Source organism: Momordica charantia (genome assembly GCF_013281855.1).
Source record: "Momordica charantia cultivar OHB3-1 chromosome 9 unlocalized genomic scaffold, Mcharantia_2.0 BLBB01000009.1, whole genome shotgun sequence".
NCBI classification, from domain to species: Eukaryota; Viridiplantae; Streptophyta; class Magnoliopsida; order Cucurbitales; family Cucurbitaceae; genus Momordica; species Momordica charantia.
Window position 1 is genome coordinate 19,437,014 of NW_028275167.1, and position 21,149 is coordinate 19,458,162.

Here is a 21,149-nt window from a genome sequence, read left to right on the forward strand (position 1 = left end):
TTAATTTCTGGTCGAGCTCAGAACCATGAAATTAAATCATCTCATTTATTCCGAGCATAATTCTTGTGAAATAGTCTTTACAGATCCATTGAATATCCTTTTGGCATTTCAAGGATAGTAACGCTTCAGGTGCTCCGCGTTCCACGGGTGCGCGAGGACGTCTCCTTTCAGATCGGCCAATACGTACGTCCCAGGTCGGATTATGCCCTTGACCTCAAACGGGCCCTCCCAGGTCGGATCAAGGGCACCCACATGGGTTTGGACCCTCCTTAAGACCAGATGTCCGACCTGAAAGGTCCGAGGTCGAACGCGGGCGTTGTAATGTCTGGCCATTCTGCCCTGATATTCCGCCAGGCGTAGCTGGGCCATTGCTCTTCTTTCTTCCAACAAGTCGAGGTTGAGGAGCAGCTCTTCCGCGTTTGTCGTAGGCTCGTAATGCTCGACTCTGTCAGATGGCATGCCGATCTCAATAGGGGTCCTCCACGTGTCCAGGTATTCTTTCCCCAAACAGAATGCTTTAACAGAACTCAATGGAATAGGAATAAGAAGTATGTTTTATTACTATTACTTTTAAATATCTTTTTTGGTTTTTTAGTTTTTTTTTTTTGACAGGTATAACCCCTAACTCTTACTTTTAAATAAAGCTAAAATATGTTTTATTTTGTTTGAAAGACCTTTTAAAGTGTTTTTTTAATAATAAAAAAGATGGTCGTGTTTTGTTAAAAAATATTAAATAGTGCTTTTAAATAATTAAGAGCAATTAAAAGATTCTACATCAAAACCACATTTTCAAGTGGTTAGGAATGTCATCAAAGTATCACATACGATTTTTTTTTTCCTTTTCTTTCTTTCTTTCTTTTGACATTAAGTCTCACGTAAGGAGAAGATTCTATACGGCAACGTTAGTATATAATATAAGGTTTTATCGGGTGAAAAACTAAAAGCAAAGCTTGAGAACTTATGTTTAAAGTGGACAATATTACATAGTTGAAAATATGAAGAAGTATATAAGGTCCGTTTGACCTGCCAACACTCATGGTTTCAAGAATGATAAAAAAAAAAAAAAGAAGGGAAATTTTATTTATGTTGTGAAATAAATCGGAAATGAGGAACAAAAACTTGTTTTTCTGTTGTTTCTAAAATTTCTATACCATTTTGAGAATGTTTCTAAAAAACTAAAGAACAAAAAACATAAATAGTTAATGAATACATAAGTTTCTTAATAAAACTAGAAACAAGAGTGAAGTAACGGAAATGTTAGAGCCTGTTTGATAATTACATTCTCGTTTCTTCTTTCTATTTCCTCATTTCAATAAGGAAAAATATAATTACATGACCTTCCATACTTATGGATGCTGGAATAATAAAGCTATATTTTTATTCATGTTTTGGAACAAATTGAATAAAAAACAAAAAACAAGGGAATTTATTTTTGTTCTTTTTCAAAATTTCTATACAAATTTAATAATGTTTTTGAAAAATGAGAAACAAGAAACATAAATAGTTACCAAATGTTTAGGTTTCTCAATAAATTAGAAACGTAAAACAAGGAATCAAAACATTACCAAACGAGTCCTTATTAATTAACAGGTCATAGCTAGTGTTCCGAAATAGGTCTTAAGGAAAGTTTTGTTTCACTAAGATGAGAGGTAACAATTATGAAAATATAATTAATTTTAGGATACAACTCCTATATTTCTAGTCATTTGAGCCAGACACTTATTTTCGATCAAAAGATCGTGAATTTGCATGTCCGCTCCCATGTATTGTATTAAAAAAACTCGATAGATTTCCAAAATAAAATAAGGGCTAAGGATATATTCCTAGATAACCAAATGAATTTTGTGGTCAGAAAGATTCATTAAATGTAACCTGGTCTTTATTTATTTTTAATTAATTTTTTTTATGGAACTCCTAAATTAAGTAGTTTTTGATGCTAGGACCATTTGTACGACCAAACCAAATGAGTAAAATAATTTCCATGTTTGGTATTTAATCATGAGTTTAACATACTTTTTGAATAATTTTAGTTCGTCATGATCATTTTTCAAAATTTTCATAGATAGATAGTACATGCTACTTAAATTAATACTTGAAGAGATATTACTGTTAAAAGTCAAATTAAACCAAACTCTTAAATGGAGATGTACTAAATACAATTATAGTAGGATGATAAACCAAAAAAAAAAAAAAAAATATTAGGATGGACCAATAACTTTAGCCATTTATAGGACTAATTCCCAAACACACACTCAACACAAACACAAAGATTAAAAGTGTGATATATTCAAAAAATTATTATGGATATAAAGAAGATCAAAAACCTTCTTGATATCTGATAAATACGTAAAATAATATATATATATATGCCAACTTAAAAATAGTTTGCCAACGATAATTAGCATATATTCATATCCTCGAGGTCGGACGTTAGATTCCCCACATCTCCACATTTTTGTATTAAAGAGATAGTTCGAATCACCACTCCACATTTTTTTAGTTAAAAACGAAAAAGGATATCGACAACTATAAATATATAAATAAATAACGACAAATTTAATATGGGACCTTGGGGCACGAGGCGTCTAGAATTGGCCCTCCCTTTCATCATTGTTTTTGCCGACACTTAAAAGCTTCTTCCTTTTTTTTTTTTCCTTTGTCATCTAAGAATATTATTCTCGAAGACTCTTGAATCTTGAATGCATCTCAAGATGTTGGTGGTAAATTCAAGTTTGAAGGATGCATGTGTCGAATCTATATCTAGGATTCTATGCTTGTGGTATTATAGTTTCACAATTTTATGAAGTTGGATAATAGTATTTATCAAGCAATTATCAAGAGTGAGAATATCTACTTTAAAGATGAATGTATAGTCTAGTATCTTGATTTTTTGACTTTTTTTTTTCTTTTTGTTAATAAAAAACGCCTAGGATCTTGATTTTTTTTTCTTTTTGTACTATTGTTTTTTATTGTTAGTTTTATAATTAGAGTATTTAAAAAAAAATGGTTTAAAAAAACAATAATGTACTGATATACAAGCTGATATTCCTTTTTTTGGAAAAAAAAAATGTAAGCTAATATCTCACAAAGTTTTCGGTTACTATCTATGGAAACTGAGAAGCTAGAATGCAATTTTTTGTCATTTAGTTTCTCAAGAATATAATTTAAATAATTTCCTTTTAACAATTTTGTTGTAGAAATTTTTGGGGAGCCCAATCAGGTTGGCAAGCACACAAGACGGAACGGGTTGACCGTCAAATATTTATAAAGATTCGGTCTCATTCGGATCTCCTTAAACCTGTAGTAAAAAGAAAATAAAAAAAAGCCAACACCGGTGTAGTCTCGGCCAACCATAATTGATGATTAAGTTAGTTGATGAACTTACAGAAATAGGTAAGGAGCACATTTTCCAAATTTATAAAGAGTTAAATTTGGTAAGTTAGTTAACGAATGTTGGTTAACTAGGTTAAAGAGTTTAACCGGTTAATCTCGGATCGTTGGAGCTCATAATCTGTAGGTCCATAAGATCCCCTAGCTAGCTCATATAGGAATAAACTTGGAATATTTTGAAGGAATAATTCGAATCGTACGAATTAGGTTAATCATATGAGATATGATTAAGTAATTGATATATCATATCAATTTGAGAAATTTGGACAAAATATTTAAATAGGATTTAAATATTAAAATTATGAATGTGGATTCATAATCGGAGGCATGGATTTCATCAAACATCGGATTTTGGAAAAAGTCAAATAGTTGACTTTGACCAGAGAAAGTCAAAGGTTGACTAAAGTAGATTAAAATAATGTTTTTAACCAAGTTGGTGGAAAATTCCACTAACTTGTTGAGTGGAACATTTAAATAATCTCAAAAATCCACTTTTTGACACTTAGCCATGCATGCATAAGTGGAATGTGTGTTGTAAGCTTTTGGTGAACTTAGACATGCATTTTGACACTTAGCCATGCCATGCATAAGTGGAATATGTGTTGTAAGCTTTTGGTGAACTTTGACATGCAAGAGTTGCATGTAATTTGCTTATTTAAGAAGGCCTTTGTTCAAACATTAAAGGGCTTGAAACCTTTGGCTTTTTTTTCAAAAAAAAAAAGCTTACATAACTCTTTTTAGCTCCACTTTTCTCTAAATTTTTCCTTCTCTAAAAAGAGTCCCACCACTCTATTCCAAGCCTTGAGAATAGCTAGGAAGATCTCTTAGTGGTCCTTCATTGGAGCTATTTCAAGATTTTTGAAAAGCTACAAAGGTTCGTATTTTTCTCTACTTATCTCTAAGCATCATAATGTATGATCATTCATGTTTAATCCTAGGTTGTATTATGCATCTAGATTGTTATTTCGATTCTTGCTCACTTCCGCTGCGCATGTATGTATATTATCCATCATGTGGTATCAGAGCATCTAGAATAACATTCATTTGCATATGGTGAGTACAAATCCATTTGATGAATGTTGTGGTTGAATTAAGTTGGATATATTACTGTTTTGGCAATCCTCTTAATTTTGGCCTGTAATTATGTCCTTTTATTTCTATTTTGTTTTTCTTCCGGAGTCATTAGAGTTGAAATTAGGTTGTAATTTGGTCAAATTCAAAGAGATAAAGGCTGAAATTTAGCTTTAGAACCGCCTACAACAAAGATTTCGACCCGGCTCAATTTTCCTCCCTTGCGGTCTGGTTCGTGCTGTTTCAAGCCGGTTTGGGTTCATGGAGGTTCGGTTTGAAGGGGTTCAAGGCCGGTTCAAGCTTTTGCAAAACAATTTTGTAATAATTTAGTTTAATTTAGCTGTAAGGATGCCAAAACCGGTCCAATTTAATTGTTGATTTAATTATGCATTATGAATGTATGAATTAAATGTTTTATATTGAATGTACATAATGTATGCCATTTAGATTTAAAATCCCACCATAGGATTAAGCATGTATCATGCATGAGATATCTTGTAAGTAGTTATAATGTATAGTATGCATGATAAGTTCAAATTTTGATTTGAATGTATGATTATGGAGCATGCCTATAGTTTATAAGTGTTATAAAAGAAATAGACATTAAAATCCATAACAAAGATAATATGCATGCTCACTTAGGGTTAAGTGGCCAATGCAAAGTTTTCATAGGCAAAAACTAGGTCGTTAACTCATAAATTGGTAAAACATGAACACTCACCCGATAAAATCTTGTCTAAGGCTGGGGGTATTTAAGTTGACGGTTTACGAAACACCCCCTACCTGGAGATTGAGTCGGTTCTTGAGTTGTGTTAACCAATTTCATGAGCATGCGTGAGTGGTGTGAGGTAATAAAACTGGTTTATCACCTAGACATCGTAGGTTTAAATCCAATATAAGAGTTATATTTGGATCAATCACTTAAACTTCGGATATGTTTATTTAGCCTAAATATATGTCTAAGTGAAAGTATACCCTAAACCGTCAAGAACACTTCAGCTGGAGATTAGTAACATACTATTAGCTCTAGCGTCCCTAAGAGTTCACAACGTGAGATCCATGCTTGGCTTCGTGCCGCCCTGGGAGCGGCCTCCCTTCGGAGAGTGTTTGCATGGGTTATGAACAGGGTGAATAGGGGAAGTAGTTCATAGTAAGTGGGTGAAGGATTAGTGTCAACAAAATCCTACGGTCTCTTCCATTAGGTCGCACCGTGAGAGTCCTATAATGCGCCTGCATGTCTGCCCTAGAGCGACCTTACCAATCGGAGGGTGGTATTATAGGATTCGGAACACCGCGAACTCCTAAAAGGATAGGATTTCTTATATTCGTTTTCAATCTTGACTTTCCAATTTCGGGAGCATATTGATCCTAATCTTAGAAGTCTGAAAGTGGAAGGTCACACTTACAAGAATTATTAAGAGTTAGTATATTCTTGACCAAACTAAACGATAACTAAAGGTTATAGGAATAACAGTTATTCTGGTATTAGCATTTAGTCAAGATTGTCTTAATTCAGTGGTGCTTCCTTAACTACAATTAAGCATTGAGTTCAACATCACAAAGTTAATCAATCACATCCAATCAGAACCAACATGTTTCTAAATTATTTTAATATACTTTCGTAATTACAACTAAGCATCGAATGCAACAACATAAAGCTACTCAATCACATACAGTCATAACCAATCATGATTTAATCCAACAAACTCATGATCACTAAAATTCACAAATAGATCGTCAACATACATATTATTGGATAATAAAGCAAACAGAACACACCAAACAATTCATGCATATTCAAACAACAAACATCCCCACAAGTAAAAACTACTTACCAACAAGGGTCCTAACACACTACTAAGCTCGTCGATGGATTCCCTAAATCAAACGCAACCAACATTGGGTTACAAACTAACTAAAAAGACTTTAATTGAATCAAAATCTATTGTAAGTGAGTCGTAACCTACTAACTCATGCCAATACCACTTGGGTTAAGAGTGGGTTGATGTCGAAAGAGCTCGGCACTTCAAAACTGAGTTCGAAAAGCCTCAGGCTAGCTGGTCCTACGTTGAAAAGGAATGGGTAACTCAAATCAACCTTCGTTTGAGTGTGGGTAAGTGCCAAATGGGTGCCGAAAGGGTCGGGTAACTCAAAACTAGCCCGAACGAGGGTGGGTCAACACTGAACGTAGCCAGAACGAAGAAATCTTCAACGAAACTGGGCTGGGCATCATAGATCTAGGCTTGGGGTTGCCGGATTCGAGCCAAACACGTGTCGGCCGTAGGTTGTCTAGCCAAAGAACGTCGCCAACAAGTTGGATCTCTGCTTGGGCCATCGGCGAACGCCACTGTATGGGCTGGCGTCACAAACCCCTGCCACCGTCGCTTCATACTGGTCGGGAACATGCTGCCGCCACTGCTAAGCCGGATCTGAGACGTGTTGCCGTCGCTCGTCATCGCCGTGGAATGTCGTCGAAGTTGCTCGAACGGGACCGAAACGTGCTGCCACTGTTGTCGTTCGTCGTGCGCTGCCATGGGGATAGCATCGTGGGTCATGGAGTCGCCACCTTGGGAGATTGTTGCCTTTGTTGAAGGGGTTAAGGTCGTCGGAAATCTGAAGGAGTGGGGGGCGGCTATGACTATTACAAAGAAGAAGAGAGAGAAAGGGTAAAAGAGGGACTAGGTTTGTTTTTCTTTCTTTTTAATTTCCCTTTTTTAATTTTCTTTTCTTTCCCAAGCAAAAAGTAATATAACAAAATAATATTTTAGGCCATATAAATAAGGAGAATTTTTCCTAATATTTTTGAAAAAGAAAACACACTATAAAAAGGATTTGGAAAATTTATTTAAGAGATTAACTTAATTTAAAAACCTAAGAATAAAATTCAAAAAGGGAAAATTAAATTTCCAAAACTTTGAATTAAGATTTAATTAAAATCTCTTTCAAAAATTTAAAAACTTAATTTATTTTAAACCAATGAAAATAAACTTAAATTCTAATTTACCCAAAGTTAGAACTTCAAAATTATAAAATCCAATAATTTAAATTATCCAATTAGGGGAAAAATCCAATTACTCAATTTAAATCTTAAAATAAAACTAACTTGAGAACGCGGGGCGTTACGGTGTACAAGAGCGTAATGCTTCTTCTTGGTAGCAATTTTCTTTGTTGTGACTACCGAAGGAGAGTGAAGGAATCTCTTTGAGCAGCTTGGAGTCCCGAGCAGCTTTTGAAGTTTTTTGGGCAAACAATTGTGCATTTTGGCTTTTCGAGGTAATCCTGCTACTTTTTTATTTTTTCTTTTCAGGATGTCTGGTCTAGGAACAGAATACTGCAACATAGACGATTATGAATACTTGGGCCCATTGTACACTGAATTAAGAGATTTAGGTATGCCTTCTGTAGATTCTCCATGCATGGAGACATTTCTATTTCCTGCTTCACTTCTAAATGAATTTATGACGGAGAATGGTTTAGCTGAACGCTCTGCTGTGAATTTTAAGGATGTTAATAGCAATTGGATTTATAATTTTGATAGAATGGTTAGCGAGCCTTTTGGTGGCGAGTCTTTAAAGGAAAGAGAGATACCCAAATTAGTAACTACTCATAGAGGGGTGGATCATGTGATTACAAATATAGTGCCCCTATATCTTGATATGGGTTGGTGTCGGGATCACTGGGAATCCCTTCACATGTTGTACAGGAAGATTTAGACTATTACCTCTCTCGATATTGTATTCCGATGTCAATTTCTATGAGAATTCCTAAACCGCATGAACGTATGACACATCCTCCCGAGGGAGAGACAACCCTGTGCACAAAGATGTTCGAGAATGGGGTGTTATTGCCTCTTCACCCATTTATCCATCATTTCTTGTGTGAACTCCAGGTAGATCCAGCACAGTTACCACCTAATAGTTGAATCATTCTACTTGGTAGTTTCATTGCTTGGAGGTGATTTTACGGAAGGGACGAACTTGATATTTTTAATATTTTGCATATATTTACTTTAAAGGTGGCCCCATCCAAGGAGAATCTGTTTATGTATCTTTTTAGGAAGAAAGAGAAGAGCCACTCTGATGAGAAAGAGGGTGAAGCTAGACTCGATCAAAAGGCTTAGGGGGTGAGGTCGAGTCTAGTCAAAGGATTGTAGAATGGCGGGAGTCTCGAAGGGAGGGCTCTTCGGGAGCGTCCTTGCATCGTTCTTAGCAAATGGTTACCTATCCTAACTCTAATAAAGATTGGAAAGAATCCTAGTTTTTTGTGAGTGGAAATTTGCTCGCGAGTGTGCTAGCAATCATATGGTCCCTCCCAGGTTCGAGACGTCGGGTCAGTGGTTCCTGCTTTCCTATTCACCTACTTGACTAATATTTTTGCTCGTTATTGATTTTATTTCCGTTTAGCTAATTCTGACTTTTTGTATGATTTTCTAGTTTCTGTTCGTGCCCCTCCTAATCATGGTGCCCTTTTTCTTAAGAGGTTGATGTCTTTAGTAAGCAAGGTGGTTGACCTGCTCTTTGAATCCAACCACACAAGAAAGGTTTGCCTCGATTGACCTCTCCTTCACATGAGCTAGACGATGATTAAATCAACGAAGCATATGTTGTCGATTCAGACAGTGAGAAACTTCTCTTTGGTAAAGAAATTTTGCATTTGGTTATGTTTTCTTTTACGAATCTTATCTTTATGTTTTTATTTTGGTTCTTATTTTATGCTTTCAAGTTTTGAGAGACCCACCATTCTTCTGTCGCCTACCGTCCAACCACCTACTAGTCAAGCGGCAATGAATCCTCTTCACCGTCTTCACGCACAAAAGAGAAAAGCTATTCAGGGAGGATCTTCGAATGTGGCTTCAGAGTCTCTCCAAAGACGTCGCTTGACAGAAGCATCCACCTTGATTGGATCGTTGGATCCATCACCTACTATAATGGGTCCTCCATCACTCGCTTCTACTCGATTGAGGGGTGTCACTCCACTGATCGGGTCTTCACTTGCCGGGGCTCCTCGTGGGGGAGGCTAATGGATCACCTATTTTAAAAACTTGGTCTACGAAAAACAGATTTTAGTTCGAGAGTCGGCTGAGCATAAGGAAGGTGTTAGCACCCTAAAACACCCGTTTGAAAATGGTACCATATTTATAGAATTTAATTTGAAGCACGTAAAGACTCGAACTTGGGTTACAAATATTAATACACAAGAGCTTTACCAATGTGCCAACAAAATAAATGAAATCTTTTATTTAAAAAGAAAACAAAATAAAACCTTTTATTCATTTGGAGTTTGAAATTCATTTTATTTTTTATTGATAAAAGGCAAAAAAAAAAAACTCTTATTTATTTATAAAACCTCTTATTCATTTTTTAAGTTTATTTAACAAATCTTAAAAAATCAAATCCTTTTACTACTTTTACATTAAAATAAAACTTTTTATTTATTTTCCATTAAAAAACATATTTAAAATTTTAAAACAAAATTTGTTCTTTTAAAAACTTATCTTTTAGTTACCTTTATTTTTTAGGAAAAACTACTTCATCTTGAAACAAATTTATTTACTTTGCAACTCTAAGAAAAAAAATCATTTTCTTTTTAACAATATTTATTACTCTATTTTCCATAAGCAAATAAAAACAAAATGGTTTTTATAAAAAAGTTGACTTTTTTTACCTCTTGAGAAAACATTTTTCCTTATTAAGAAAAAAACTCATTCTTGTTTTTGGAAAACAAAACCATAGACCCACATTTATTACTTAGGTTGTTTAGATACCAAGAAGGATGGAAGTCGGAATCCGTGGTTAACACTGGAGGTAGTTGTTGTTGAGTTCTGCTGCCGCCAGAGATGTCTACTGCTGCCGTCGGGGACGTTGTCGGCTGCCTTGAAGGTCGTCGTAGACGTTCGTCAGATCTACAACTGTTAGGAGGCGCCGGAGCTCGCAGTAGTTGTTCGCCGCCGTGCCGGAGTGAGTCGGTCGTCGGAGGATGCACGCCACCGTTAGTGGATATTGGAGTAGATAGTCGTCGAATGTGTGAGCTTGGGAGAGGGGTTTTGGGAATGAGATGGAGGAAGAAGAAGATGAAGGAAGAAGACGAGTTGTAGAGAGAGAAAGAGAGGAAAGAAAGGAAAAATAAAAAAGAAAAGGAAAAGGAAAATGCGTCCTTAAAGAGAAAGAAAGAGGATCAAAACTCTCCTTCTTTTGTTCTTTATTTTCTGTCTTTTCTTCCTATGTGTGCCCCATTCTCTGTGTTATTTCTGCCTCTGCACTGCAGCCCTCTTTAAATACACATAAATATAATGGTAAAAAAAAAGTCAAGAGAAGAGAGAAAAAGAGGGAGGAGAAGAAGGAAAGATGACACGTATGAAGGAAAAAATCAAAAGAGAGAAAAAAAATCAGTTTTTTAAATCTTATAATCTATTAAATAAAATCTAAATAAAACCAATTATTTTCAAACAAAATCTAATTTTAAAACTTAATTTAATTAAAACTTTACCTTAAAACCAATTAAGATAAAGTTTAGTTTTTATTTATTTTAAAAAAAGAAATTAATTAAAGTAAAATAAGATACAATGAATAATATTAAGCCTGACTAAATACGGTGTCTACAGCTTGCCCCCTTTGTGTAGCCTTGCAGAACTAAAAGGGTAAACAAAGGCCAAATACAAAGTATTGGGAAGGCAAAAATTTTATTCAGACAAGGCAAGATAGAGATGGACCTGGCGGGATCTTAACATGCAAAGGACTTGTACCTGATACAGGTTTTAATGTTGATCTTGGATCGGGTTCTATTTAACTAGCATGATAAAAATGTAACGGACCTGGCTTTAACACAGGTTTCGACCTCGACTTGGATCGGGTTCGATTTAACTGAAAGAAAAAACGCAACAAACCTGGCTTTATCACAGGCTTCGACCTCTATTGGATCGGGTTCGATTTAACCGAATGATATAATACAATGGACCTGGCTTTAGCAACAGACTTCGACTTTGACTTGGATCGGGTTCAATTTAACCAAATGATATAATGCAACGAACCTGACTTTGACACAGGCTTCGACCTAGACTTGGATCGGGTTCGATTTAACCAAATGATATAATGCAATGGACCTGACTTTAACAACATGCTTCAACCTCGACTTGGATCGGGTTCGATTTAACCGCAAGATATAATCCAATGGACTTGACATTAACAACAGGCTTTGACATCGACTTGGAACAGGTTCGATTTAACCAAATGATAAAATTCAATGGACCTGGCTTTAACACAGGCTTCGATCTCGACTTGGATCGGGTTCGATTTAATTGAAAGATAAAATGCAACAGACCTGGCATTAACACAGGCTTCAACCTTGACTTGGATCGGGTTCGATTTAACCGCAAGATATAATGCAATGGACCTGGCTTTAACAACAGACTTCAACCTCGACTTGGATCGGGTTCGATTTAATCGAATGATATAATGCAATGGACCTGGCTTTAACAATAGGCTTCGACCTCGACTTGGATCGGGTTCGATTTAACCGAAAGATATAATGCAATGGACCTGGCTTTAACACAAGCTTCGACCTCAACTTGGATCGGGTTCCATTTAACCGAGAGATAAAATGCAACGGACCTGGCTTTAACAACAGGCTTCAACCTCGACTTGGATTGAGTTCGATTTAACCGCAAGATATAATGCAACGGACCTGGCTTTAACAACAGGCTTCAACCTCGACTTGGATCGGGTTCGATTTAACCAAATGATAAAATGCAATACACCTGACTTTAACACAGGCTTTGACCTCGAATTGGATCGGGTTCGATTTAACCGAAAGATAAAATGCAACAAACCTGGATTTAACAAAGGCTTCAACTTCGACTGGATCGAGTTCGATTTAACCGAATGATATAATGCAATGGACCTGGCTTTAACAATAGATTTCGACCTCGATTTGGATCAAGTTCGATTTAACCGAAAGATATAATGCAATGGACCTGGCTTTAACACGGTTTCAACCTCGACTTGGATCGAGTTCGATTTAACCGAATGATATAATGCAACGGACCTGGCTTTAACACAGGCTTCGACCTTGACTTGGATCGAGTTCGACTAACCGAATGATATAATATAATGGACTTGGCTTTAACAACAGGCTTCAACCTCGACTTGGATCGGGTTCGATTTAACCGAGAGATATAATGCAATGAACCTGGCTTTAACATAGGCTTTGACCTCCACTTTGATCGGGTTCGATTTAACCGAATGATATAATGCAAAACGAACTTGGCTTTATCACAAGCTTTAACCTCGACTTGGATCGGGTTCGATTTAATCGAAGAAAAAATGCAACGAAACTGGCTTTTACATAGGCTTCGACCTCGACTTGGATCGATTTCAATTTAACCTAAGATAAATGTTGATCACAATATGACCAAGCTTGCGAGCTGGGCTCGGATGGAAGGATGACCTTGAGAATGAGCTGAAACGTGCTGAACAGGAGACCTGCAAGATAAAACACTCCGACGCCCAAGTTAGAAAGAATCCGAGTTGTATCTGAGAGAAAATACAGTGTTCGCGTACCTAGGATTAAAGCAAATGGTTTCTACATATAGGCAACGTCTCCAACAAGATTCCCAACAAGGCCTTCAACGGCTCTTTAAAGTAAGTGAGAATTACAGCGTTCTGTCATGGAGTTTGTCGGACTAGGAGGCTGAGCAAGACACATCTAGGTCGGTTCAAACAAAGAATGGAAATGGGACCAAACGAGATCTTGTCGGTCGGTCATAATGGGTGTCGACTTGGTAGATAGTCGAAATACCGAGGTAATAAAACTTAACTTCATAGAAAGCCACCTCCAACAGATAAAAATGTAATTTCCAGAAAAGGTTGAAGTGATTTGATTTATTAGGAAGTTTTGGACCTGAGTGCAGGGTTTAGAAATCCTTTTAAACTTGCTAAGTGCATGAGATATGCACTTGACGCATGACGATAAGACTAACAAAAACCATGTGTTCATATGCAAATGCGAACTTCCAATGGCAGTATGCAGTACTTATCGTAGCGGGAGTTTGACATCTGATCGAGAGGTTAGTCCAAACTATTCATCCTGGCAACCGACACTACACTATGTATGTACCTATGCAGGTGAGGCGTTGGTCGGTCTTAGAAACGGCCGCAGCGACTTAAGAAGTTAATGCCCAGAGATCATAAAGGATGGGATAGGAATGAAGGCGGTGGAAAGTTGTACTCATATTAAATTGCGCCCCTTTAAACGAAAGAGCTCCTGCCAGAAATAGCTAACGAAAATCGGGTACCCTGTCACTGACAATTGAGTGTGGCCTACCAACTAGCTCTAACTCTAAAGGCCGAGGAAAAGCTAAAGAGATATGCAGGAGGCTCCACGAGAAGCTGCTGCGCGATCTCTGAGGCAACTATCTTATGATGGATGGGTGCATCTACAAATATGTATTGCCCCAATGTCATGAATGATGTTCCATTTTATTTTGAATTTATTTTTAGCACTTCACAATGTGTGACAACATATGATCTGTTTTTTTATTTAGCTTAACTAATTAATTTGATCTTCAATGTATGATGCAATAACGTATATGCCTATTGAAAGCTAGAATGCAACATGTATGCATGATACTAATTTTTGTTTTGACAATGGAATGTGATTATGAATGCACAATGCATAATACTTAAATTTTCATAATCTAACCATGATATGAATACTATTTATTATTTATTATTATTTTTTTAAGAATATGTATGCAAGTGATGTGAATGCATGATTTGTGAAAATATGGTTGAGAGAATAAGAAGTTTTTCCATATTTTGCAAAGATATTATCTACTCTCATCCTTCTTATTAGCAATTATTTAGCAAAGAATCAAATGAGAAAAGGTAATGTCGACATTGGAGGAAACTTTGTCAACTTTTTGCTTTTTCCTTTTCTTTTGCTTTTGCTTTCGCTTTTTTTTTTTTAATTTTTAATGAATGCCTTCATTTGATTAGAGATATAGACATCAAGGTAATTTGTCAACCGTATTAGGTTTGGTGGGTTTCTTTTGTAGAGGTAACTCATGTGCTAGTTTAGAGAACAATCAAAGATAACTTATTAGCATTGTGCATCTCGTTTGATTAAATTGCTTCATAAATTCAGCCTTGTAATTGACAAGAATATTGGATGGATTTGGCTTTGTGAACAAACGAGGATGGAAATCATGATTTTCTATCAAGCTTAACGATGAGAAAAGTCAACGAGCTTCCTTTTTAAAGAAAAGGAAACCAAGAGTTCAGGATATTTTGTCAAATCTCTTGAACAATAAGAAATTGAAAATTTTTTTGAAGCTTTTGTAAAAGATTATGATCAAATGAAAAGAAGAGTATCAGTGATCCAATTTCTTCCGACAAATAACTTTGAGAATTGGTTGCGTAACTCCCCAAGAATTCATCTCATCTAGCTCGCCCATTCTTTGAGTTTAGCTCAAAGTATTTGACGAAATCATCTTTCTAGCCGCATTTTATTCTTCATGGAAATGTTGTTGTGATCCACTTTGAATGTAAAGACCATCTTTTTAACCTTAGCTTCGACGAAGTTGATGCAATCAACTTTTGAATGCAAAAGGACATCTCTTTTCTCAATGTGTAGCTCTTTATGGCTTGTAGAGTATACTTTGTGAATGTTGAAGACTTCTAAAAAATGATGTGGGAAGAGAAGTAACAATCCCAATTTAAAGATGACCTTTGTCTCAAAGCTTTGTATAATCTAGTTACCATTTTGTCCCAATGTAGCATTGCTCGACTTTGCCCCAGTTTCAAGATTTGTAAAGAAGACTTTGAAGCCTTTGAAATTGATGTTCTTGATCTATGTTGATTGCCCTAATCGTTGAACAAAAACATTGTCATGGTCTTAGAGATTTCATATTTTCTTTTTTTTTCTTTTTTGTTTTTTCTTTTGTCCAGATCACACAACCTTTTTTATAAACAAAATAGGGTGCAATCACGTATTAAAAAGTTGATCATGCGTAGTCGCCTCTACTACTGTTCCAAATTATGTCTTTGCTGCTGCTCCAGTAAAAATTGCTCTCAAACGAAACTCATCAAAAGAGATTGAGATCTTGAGACTATTTGTTAGGTCGCTAATTTCTCAATTCTCAAAACTAATATCCACAGTCTTGAAACTTTCACACAAAAGAAGAGAAGAGACAAATGATTGAGATAGGAGAACAAGATGAAATAGAAAGTGAAAGAAGGAAGTCAAAGTAAGGAAATTTTGAGCAACTACAAGTACCAATTCATGAAGAAGTCAATCATAAGAGCCCAATGTTATTTTATTACCTTCAAAGTTCTCAGGGTAACATTAGGTGGATAATTTTGGACACTTACCACACAATTAGATGTGTCAGGCTTAACAAAAGGCTTTTATAGTAAGTAGACAAATATTGATATTCATCACAAAAATTGTATGTGACGGACTGAGCAAAGGATATTTTGCAGTAAATGGTCAACTTTCAATGTTGACTATATTTACCACATATCTGGTAGGTTAGCTAGAGGTAGGCTAGGCTCAAAGTGGGCTAGGCTCGAACTTTTACAGAGTGAGCAGTTTTGGATTCTCACCTCAAAAGATATCCCTGCTCCAGTATGACATCTGGTGGTTTGTTGGTTAGTACATGAGGAGAAATAGGACGACCAAGATAAAGTTGATTTGAGTTAGGGATCTAGCCCGACAACAACGCTTGGAAAGGAAATCTTTCAAAGAGAGAAGTAGAATGGTTGCGACTTGAAAAAGTTTTTATATCTCGTTGAGAAGTTTGAGGCATTCATTTTCCCACATTTTCATTTTTTTCACAACCTTTTTATTATTATTATTATTTTTTCACTTTTTTCATTTTTTCATTTTTTTTTACTTTTTTTTGTTTCCTCCAAATTATGCTAAAGTTTCAACTAACAAGAATGATAAGAGCAGACCACATTAAATTATTATTGAAAAAAAAATCTCAAAACATGTCAGTTCCTTTTTTTATTGAGAGCCTTTTTAAAGAAAACATTTTTTTTTAACAAATGATGTGATATGCAGTGATGTATGAATGAATGAATATATGACTTTGACCTTTTCTTTTTAGAAAAATAGCTCAATTTTCACATACTCACATTCTTTTTTAAACAAGTACTTGGTTAAATCAGGGATGAATAAAACTTCATTGTCGTTTTAACATTGGTCAGCTATGAGTCGTTCGGTATCTTTCAATCTTAGCAATCTCAAAGATGACTAAAAATAAATAGATTTTATTGACAATGCAAAGCAATAGGTCAACATTGATTTTCATAGTCTCGTGCACTCATGATTCTACTGTTTCATGTGTGGACCATCTTCCTTTGAAAACCTAAGCCACCCTGCCTTCATTAGAACTTGCACTTTATGCTTCAGTGAAGTACAGTTCTCAATTGAATGACCTATACCTCTTGCATGGTAATCACAATGAACATGCGGGTCGTACCACTTTGGATAAGGTGGTCGTAATGGCTCTACAGGTACTGGAGCTAATAGATTTCCTTGAAATAATTGGGATAACAACTTGGTATAGGATATTAGGATCGGATGAAAGCTCTCTCGCTTTAGTTGTCTCCGACTACTATGATTGTCTAGTAATGTTGGCGATCTTAGTTGTGAGCCATTTTGCAGAGCCAATAAGTTTATGGATATTGTATAGCGATTGTATACTACAAATTCTTGTTAGTGCCTCTACTTGCGCTTCGAAATTACTGCCTCGACTTTCCTTTTAGTAGAGCTTCTACTCATTTCAGGATGTGGCTCTTTATTAATTAAAGACACTGGCAGTTGTTTTGTTGCTTTTCCCCATCTTTGAGCATATTGTTTCCCTGCAGTTTCTTCAGCATTTCCATTGATGACATTTTCTTTTTCTTTACATTTTAAATTATCTGAGTAATTTGTAACGACCCAGAATTTTCCGCACACCTCTAGGTCACATTAACTACCCAACTAATTAAATTTAACCCCGACTACATCCTGCCAACTTCCTATGCAATCAAACATATACAATCAAGTTCCAATCCTCATCAATTTATCGATAAATCAATCTCATAGAACAACATTCAACAACATTCGTAAACCACTTCACGAGGCAAGTTTATTATTCAATCTATATGAATCTAAATAAATGGAATAAAACTCAAATAGGCACCTATCCTGAAGTGAAACTAACAACAAGGGAAAAATCTCTCAATTATTCAAATACGAATAAACCGTTTATTGGCCATAACATAAGGCCTTAACCAATGACTTAAACTAAACAGGAGTAACTAAGCAGCCTATGGTCCTCGCTCGTCATGTCTCCTCCGTCCCATCACCATGGTCACCCATGAGTCCTTCACCTGAAACAATCATTGTAGAAGGGGGGGGGGGGGTGAGTATATAAAATATACTCCGTAAGTAGCCCTCACCAACACACACACACGTCATGCTCAACTATATTAAGAAACATTCGTAATCATGCTTTTCAATACATTATGCATTTAAACATATACACATTTCGTAACATATTAGTGAGAACCACAACCAGGAAACATGTTAACAACCAACCTCCAGTCTCACTAATATTACCAGTACCTCTATGCTTATCACAGTTATCATACCCTTCCATAGCTGTCTCCTTCGAGTAGAGTCGGCCCCTGACCATTTATACCCAGAGCCCCGACCCTGCACCATCGGCCCTCGACCATTTATACCCAAGGCCCCGATGACTTCACCATCTATTAGCCCTTGACCATTTATACTCAAGGCCCCAATAGTCTTTCCTCCAAAGGACTACTCGTATCGACCCTCGACCATTTATACCCGAGGCCTCGATACTCCGTTAGTGACGTATCAGCCCCCGACCATTTATACCCGAGGCCCTGACACTCACTCCTTCACTCCACTAGTGGCGTATCAACCCCCGACCATTTATACCCGAGGCCCTGACACCCACTCTTTCATTCCTTCCAAAAAAAAAATCCAACTTTCACCAGAGTCTTACTATATACTTTCTTTTACCACTAATCCTGCATCTTTCAACTCACAAGTACAGTTCAGCATGCTTTCACAACTTTATCAACTTTCTAATAACGAAATGATAACCCAATCATGCTCAATATCCAACATCAGTATTTAACAAGTATTACTAAGGATAATAGCTCACTAAACACACCGAACAAAACATACATATCCAGGCAACAAACATTACCACAGCAGTACTCACAGTTTAGCAAAGCAGAAAACTCACCATTTTTTCATCTACAAATACCCAACACCATTCCAAGTATACCGACTACCACAACGAAAATTATTTAGCACAATGACATCACAAAATTAGCATTAAATATCACAAAACCAGCACATTAGAGTCCATTTAGCATACATTAACGCACGCACACGCCCCTTGTCTACTTACACACAACCGCGCCCTTAAGTGTTGCGCTGACTTCACACCTAAGCACACCAAAACAGAAAATACAGCACATTACGCACCCTATTTAGCCTCCGAAATTCAACTCTAAAAGGGTTCGAATGACGCATTACCACCAAAACCGGCTTCGTATAGGTATGAGTCACCTAGATCTAGCTCGTCAAGGTGTGGGTAGCCTAAATCGAGCTTCGAACGAATGTGGGTCACCGCCAAACGTCCTAAACACTGCTGTAACGCACCGATTCCGCTGGTTCGCCACTGTAACAACCCGTTCGCCGTGCGCCGCCGCGAGGAGGAGCGATGCTGGTTCGTTGCAGACCGCCGGGGAACGCGCCGCCCTGCTGCAGATCGTCGGGACGTCGGGAAAACGCGCCGCTATTGGGTATCGCCGGAAGAACCCGCGCGTTCGCTCCGTCGATCGCCGCCTGAAGGCCTCGCTGCTCGTGGACCGTCGCGATTGGGTTTCTGCAGTTCGTCGCCTCCGTGGGGTCGCTGTTCGTGGAGCTGCTACGCCGCCGCCGCCGTAGCCGGAGTTTGCGTGCGTCGCAGGAGAAGAGAGTTGGGTTTCTGCAGTTCGTCGCCGCCGAGGGGTTGCTGTTCGTGGAGCTGCTACGCCGCCGCCGCCGTCGGGTCGCTCACGTCGATGTTGCACCGCCGTTCGGAGTTGACGGAAAACGAGAACAAGGGGGGCGGCTGGGTTGGGAAGATGAAGAAGAACAATGAGGGGGGGGGGGGCAGCTGGGTTGAAGAAAGAAGAAGAAAGATAGGGTTTTTTTTCTCTTTTGTTTTGTTTTAAAACCAATTTTTCCTCAATGAAAGCCCAACCATCCAAGCCCAAAGAAGGAGTCCATTCCCCTTAAAACAAGACCCAACATACAAAGTTCTGTAAATATTAATTTAATTGGATTTTTAGTGCCCGATAAATATAGATAAATTTAATTAACAATCAATTTAATATTAAATGGAAAAAAATCTCCTCATTCGAGACTAACTAACCTGAGGGACCCAGGGCGTTACAAATTGGTCTTTGATGTTTGTCCATCATGGAATGTGAATTTAACCTGACAGTTTGTAGGAGCCTGTTGGCCTTTCTTGGAAAGTTGAGCTTCATGTGACGAATTATGGTGGGGGAAGTTCTCTGTTGGTTGACAAAGAGTTGGGTTCAACCTAGGTGATTTAATTATTACGAGGTTCGACTAAATCATTAGGTTGAGAAATGCCCTAAACAATATTCTTTATGATATTTAAAATTTATGTGATTTGCCCCTGAATCTTATCAATGTCTTGTCTCATCTTCTTTAGCTCAACATCCAGCACTTCATGACCTGTTCTTGAATCTCGTCTCTTATTTTCTTTAGCTCAACATTAAATTCTTCCATGTTATTCTGCTTTATATACCTTGTATATAAATAATAGTAAATATGTGGTTCTTGTGATATTTTTTCTAATAGTTCGTGTTGATGATGTACTGAAGGATGCATAAAATTTTTACTTTTTTTTTTTAAATAGAGATTGATATACATGAGATGATGTTATGCAAATGTTGGGTATAAATTAGGGGGAAAATTTTGAAATGATTATTAAACATGTGAAATGATGCATGCATAAGATGATATAGAGTTTTTAGTGATTCATGAGAACGATGAACATGTAAAATGATAAATGTGAGATATATTATTTTTAGTTTATGATGTGGACACATGAGACAGGATCATGAGAAAGACATAGAGTTTTTTTTTTTTTTGGTTTAATTTTTCTTACGGGAAGAAAAAGACTTATTTAAATATGCTACAAAGTGCCCTAATGATATGATAAAATATTTCATGCAATTATTTATTTTTTGAAGCAATATTTCATACAATTAGTAGTGCATGTAAATGCAATGCTAGACTTTGACTCATCTTAAAAGAGAGACATGAATATGCATGACATTTAATTCTAGGGTTAAGCTTAACTCCTAAGTTTTGGATCGAACATGAATGAATTTGAAAGTCTTTTGTGGGCCTACATAGGGACGTTTAAAATCCCTTTGAAAGGCAACACTTTAATTTACTTAGAAGTAAGCTAAATATCTGACTAAAAAAAAGTAAAATGAATGTGTTGTAGATCCATATTGAAAACTATTGAATAATGAAATAAATGGGAGCGGATAAAAGGTAAATGATTTTTTTTATTGTCCTTTTTTTATTTTAAGAAAGTGGTTAATTTTTAAAACCTTATGATTAAAAGTCCAAATCAA

General features: G+C 36.6%; 1 long non-coding RNA gene across 3 annotated transcripts; it reads left to right on the forward strand.

Annotated features, from left to right (window-relative positions):
• The first annotated feature begins 3,704 nt into the window (after positions 1-3,704).
• LOC111014210 (uncharacterized) lies at positions 3,705-9,618 on the forward strand. Of its 3 annotated transcripts, XR_002601807.2 has the most exons (3): positions 4,059-8,790; positions 8,895-9,079; positions 9,184-9,618. It is a non-coding gene; the product is annotated as an uncharacterized LOC111014210 (long non-coding RNA). The 3 variants fall into 3 exon arrangements; XR_015793402.1 differs by having other exon boundaries at positions 3,705-9,097; XR_015793401.1 differs by having other exon boundaries at positions 3,705-9,079.
• Positions 9,619-21,149: the final 11,531 nt, after the last annotated feature.